This window comes from Sciurus vulgaris (genome assembly GCF_902686455.1).
Source record: "Sciurus vulgaris genome assembly, chromosome: 3".
NCBI lineage: Eukaryota > Metazoa > Chordata > Mammalia > Rodentia > Sciuridae > Sciurus > Sciurus vulgaris.
The window spans coordinates 87,417,938-87,423,937 of record NC_136463.1 but is presented as its reverse complement, the minus strand read 5'-3'; positions in this window follow the sequence as shown (position 1 = coordinate 87,423,937).

Below are 6,000 nucleotides of genomic sequence, written 5' to 3'. Positions count from 1 at the left end.
GAGTGAGATCCTGTCTCAAAGTAAAAAAAAAAAATGGACTGAGGATGTAGTTCAGTGGCAGAGCGCCCCTGGGTTCAATCCCCAGTACTCTCAAGCAGTGTGTGGGGGGCGGGGGGAAGCAATATCAGAGTTTAAGACAAAAGTGTTTGTGAAACAACCAAGTAAAGAGGTAAAGGTCTCAAAGTAAATAAAGAGTTCTGAGACTCAAGAGCAAAACATTGGGAGTCATCGATATACGCTTTCTCCTTGAAGTGGTGACTGTAGATGATATTGCAAAAAAGTATGCAAAAGAAGAAGAGGGCCTATCATGATAAATACTGTCATTTAGAGGGCAGGCAGAGAGAGTGTTGACTAATGAAACTGAATACAAATATGGAAGTGGAGAAGATGCATCAGAGTGTGGGGTCACAAGATCAAGGGTAGATGCCAATATTCCAGGACAGAAGAGTAAAGAGTGTCAATGCTACATTCTCAGAGGTCTGTAAGTGAAGAACTGAGAAATGGTCATTGGATTTAGTCTACAAGGGAGTAATTGGTGACCTTTGGCAACACAATTTCAGTAGAAGATGAAGGCAAAGTCAAGTATGATGGATTAAATTATAAATGAGAAGTGAGAAAGTCTGAGCTGAGAATTTAAGACCTCTTCTCAAGAAATTAAGCCTTGGAGAAATAGAGAATGATAAAGTAGTATTTGCAAATGAATATGGAAAAGAGGAGGGTTGTTCCTGCTGCTTGTTTGTTCTTTTAAAATGGAAGCTAGTACAGTTTAGATATGAGATGTCCCCCAAAGTTCTTATGGTGATGCAGGAAGCAAAATGATTGGATTGAGAGGGCTGTAACCTAGTAAGTACATCCTAGTTTGAATGGACTAACTGGGTGGTAACAGTAGGCAGTTGGGTTGTGGTTGGGGGCAGTGGGTCAGAAGAGGCAAGCCCTAGAAGGGTGCATTTTCCCTGTGGGGCCTGACCCCTTCCAGTCTCTTTCTCTTGACTTCCTGGCTGCCAGGAGGTGAGCAGCTTTCCCCTGCCACACCCTACTGCCATGATGTCCTGTTTCACTACCAGCCCAAGATGGAGTCTGCTGGCCATGTCCTAAACCTCTAAAACCATGAGCCCCAAAAGAATGTTCCCTCCTCTAAATGCTTCTTGGTAGGTATTTTGGTCACAGCTACACAAAGTTGACTAATACAGGGGTTTTGGGCCTTTTAAGTTCTGATAATTCTGATGATCTTGATTTTGAGTTCCTCTCCATAAATACTGAATAGTTTCAGCACTCCCAACTCTTCATCAAATGTAAACTGAGAATCTCCTGTGTGTCCAGTATTGTTGTTGCTGTGACTGTGTGGTGAGTGACAGTCTAACAGGAGAGATAAACATCAAACTAATAATTGCATGGATAACATGGTAATTAGGACTATGAAAAGCTATCTAAATAGATACAAGAACATACTTTGAGGAGATGTAACATAACTAGGGATATCGGGAAAAAAGCTTTCATAAAAGGTGAACTTTGAACTATCAAGGATAATTAAAAAGTAGGTGAACAAAAGTAGACCGATATTTGGTGGTAGGCATGGGGGGTTGGGTCAGTATATAAAACCTGCACTTTCAGAATAAAGAAAATAGACAGAAAGCCACTAAACATGGAGTTCAGTAAATAAAGAAAAGAAGGTCAAGACACAGAGCTGAAGAACTGGCTGTGCGAAGATCCAACTTAATTCCTACTCCACCCATGAAACTTTCCTAACACCCCTTAATGAGAATTGACTGTTCCCTTCCCTGAATGCTCAGTTCTCTTAGGGAGGAAAAATTTCTCAGTAACTGAAAATATGATATGGGCTATGGATACAGATAGTCAATGCATGTTTCAAATTCCAGTTTTGTCAATTAACTAGCTATAGTGTTTTCAGCAACTTAACTGAATCTGTTTCCTCTCTATTTGACTAATCTCAGAACATAGTGCACATGCTCTCCAACTGAAATACTCATGCTTCCTCTTTTATAAATGAGAAATAGTCACTACTTCATGGGGTTGCGAGAAATATTAGACAATGTATAATGTAATTTGCCATAATTTCCATGTAAAGTCCATCACCAGGCAGCATCTGGACTCTACTGGGCAGAAAGCTCTTTGACCTTTGTCTACTAAGCACTTGCTAATTACATTTATAATTATAAGTATTTTCATATTTGTATTATCTTTATTGACATAAGTTCTCAGTTGTTGGGTATTAGTTTCTTATTGGTGCTGTAACAAATTAGCACAAACAGTCACTTATAACAACATAAGTTTATTATCCTACAGTACTGAGGATCACAAGTCTGAGTTGCGTCTCACTAAAGTAAAATCAAGGTGTTAGTACGACCCTTCTGGAGGCTGGGGAGAAACTGGTTCCTTGCCATTTTCTTTTCCAAGTTCTATATTCCTTGACTCGTGGTCCTTTCCTCCATCTTCAGATTCAGCAGTGTAATATTTTCAAATCTCTTCCTCCTTCTCTAATTTAAAGAATTCTTGTGATAATATTTGACCCATTCAGATAATCCAGAATAATGTCTTTTTCTTCAAGTTAGCTCATGAGAAATCTTAATTCCATCTGCAACCTTAATTTCCCCTTGCTATCTAACATAACATATACCAAGATACTGGGGACTTATGGATGCTTTTTTCTATTCATAGTTTCATTTTTTTTTCTTTTAATTGGCACTGGGGATTGAACGCAGAACCTTGTACATGCTAGGTAAGTGCTTACTACTGAGCTCTACCCTCAGCCCTTATATCTCCATTTTAAATACTGTGTTATCATTGTGTTGTACCAAACTCTTCTAGAACTAACATTTCCAACTTTCATGATGTTCTTGTACATAATGCATTGTTGCACAACAAAATATGTCTGGTCTGAAAGCAGCAGTGATGGTTTTAATTTTTTTCTTCATAATTTATATAAGAAACACAAAACTCAAACTTTCAAGTCAAATAGTAAATATATTATGTGGCAAAAAAGTAAATATTCATAGGACTTTCCCCCTTGTCTTCCTAAAAATGACAAGAGAGCAGCTCAAAGATTATGAAGAAGCACTAAATATTAAACACCAATGGAAACCATGGCTGTGTATAGGCTCCCAGAGCGTACAGTAGATCTTCACTAATGAATGATTCTTCTTCAGACAAGGGCTGGCTCCTGAAGTTCTTTATTGGCACTATACCTATAAAGCTTTAATGAACCCTGTTCCACTCTGATCTGGGAGGGATTGCAGAGGTAAGGAAGGGAGCACAAAGGTAGGCACCCTCACTATGCACGAGGACTCTGAAGCACAAGAAGGTACCTTCAACAGCCTGCCCAAGCATTCCCTACGGCAAGGTGGCCACCTCACACGGGGGCCCAGCCCTAAACACACTTCTAAAGGTACCAGTTTTAAAGTAAAGAAGTCAGTCATTAACATCTCTATGATGATTCATTTACTAGAATGATTGGCAGGTCAGCGAAGGACTGAAGGGAACGGGATTTTAACCTGGCAGAAAAACAGAATGAGTTTATCAGAGTTATGTTTCAGGTCGCCCAAGGCAGAGTAGAGGAACTGAAAACCAAAGGGGACTTAAACCATCTTCATGGACTCTTGCACCTCCTTATGTTCCTATACAAGAAAATAACATTAATGCCCTGTCAGATGAAAATAGTTGCCATCTCCTGAATGCATGTTAAGCATCACACCTAATATAAGCTACCTTATATACATTATTGGATTTAATCTTATCACCAGTTCAATGAATTCCTTTTAATGTATGCAACTTACATGGACTTAGTTACTTACCTAAAGTCACCCAGCTGATGTATTTTTAGAACTGGGATTCAAATTCAAGACTTCTGGCTCTACAGCTCTTGCTTCCAACAAGCAAGTACCTTGTATGACCTTTTCCTCAGAATGGATGGATGATTCAAACCATCAGTCCATAGTTCCCTATGACAAATGCCTTTTTCTAGGGTTATTGGGAATAAAGTCTAGGACAAATGCATAAAATAAAATGAGCAGGTTTTGTAAAAATACCAGCAGGGAAAATAAATGAATGATAGGTAGGTGTTTTGCTCCATTCTGCATCTCCAGTAAGACAGTTAACTTATGACTGCTTAAGTATGGGGTAGTAGGGATGTATAATATTTCAAGTCAACAATTACTTATTTAGTGTCATCACCAGGAACAAAGGTGACCTCTGGTATTTTACAACTTGTCCTCAGAAAGCCTGTTGGACCTGACTTTCCTCTCTACCCTTGAGAGACATGAAGTTGCTAAGCCACATGGGGAGGAATGTGAACTGGAATTGCTTCCCAGATCTCCTGAGACCCGGGGATCCCTGGCTCTTGACTTGCATTGAGATATCCTCATTCAGCACTCAGGGCATGGACAATGAACTGTAACAGAATGTGACTGGGTGTGTCATGACAATCTACAGTCTATAGTTGGCTTGACCTTTTACACAAAAGGGTCCTTACTGTATTTAGCACTGTATTACTGTACAGATGAGCTGGAATTACTTCCTCATTCTTTCTGAGAGATGTATGGGAAGGGTTGTTATTATGTTAACAGAGAATAGGACAATATGGCCAAGGCAGCAAAACCTTGTTGATGCTTATTGTGGAAGAAAAACCTAAATGCCAAAATTGTGGACTCCTTTTTGTCTTATTTTTATTTATTTATTTTTTGTTGTTGTTTGGTGTTTTTTTTCTGGTACTAGAAATTGAACCCAGGACTTCTTAGCCACTGAGCCACATCCCCAACCCTTTTTATTTTTTATTTTGAGACAGAGTCTCACTGAGTTGCTTAAGGACTGGCTTTAAATTTGAGATCCTCTGCCTCAACCTCTCAAGCTGCTGGGATTACAGGCAATGTGCCACTGTGCCCAGCTATTTTTAATTTTTAAAATTATTTTATTTAAAAATTATTATATAGTAGATAAATTTACTTTTTGCTTCAGTACTGGGGATTGAATCCAGGGATGCTTCACCACTGAGTACATCCTCAGCAATCCCCTCCATGCCCCACCTCCAACCACACACACACACTTTTTAAAATTTTGAGGCAGTCTCACTAAATTGCCCAGACTGGTCTCAAATTTGTGATCGTCCTGCCTCAGTCTCCCTAAGCAGCTGGAATTACAGATGTGCACCACTGCACCTGGCTAGATTTGATTTTCTTGATGCACAGTTCTATTAATTTTGATACATGAATGGATTCATGTAACTACCACTGTGAAAAGGATACAGAACAATTCTATCACCTTTCAAAATCTTCCTCTTGTTATCCGTTTCTAATTGCCCACTCCGGGTCCCTGAAAACCACTGTCTTTTCTTCCTCACTGTAGTTTTTTCCTTGAGAATGTTATAAATGGAATCTTAAAGTATGTAGTCTTTGGAAACTAGCATCTTTCAATTAGCATAATGCTTTTGTGACTCCTCCAAGGTATTGTGTACCTCACCACTTTCTTTTTTCTTTTTCCTTTTTTAAAATTATTTTTCCTTTTAGTGCTGAGGCTTGAACTCAGAGCCTAAGACATGCCAAGCACACACTCTACCACAGAATTACACCCACAGCCTCAACACTTACTTATTTTTCTTGCTAAGCAGTATTCCATGCTATGATTATATCATCATTCTCGATTTCTTGGAAATTAATTAATTTTTTAAATTGAAATATAATTAACATGTGCTATGATTTCCTCTCTGAAACTCATGTTGAAATTGAATCCCCATTATGAGATATTAAGAGGTGGGACCAGGTGAGATCTGTTAGAGGAGATTAGGGCTTTGCCCTCACAAAGAGATTAATCCATTCATGGAACTGATGTATTACTGTGTTAATGGATTATATTGAAAGTGGATCTGCTGTAAAATCCAGTTTGGCTAGGGTATTACTGGTTTTTTGCATCAGTGTGACCAAAATATCCAACAAGAACTACTTAGAGGAAGCAAGTTTATTTTGGGCTCACAGTCTCAGATGTTTAGTCCAT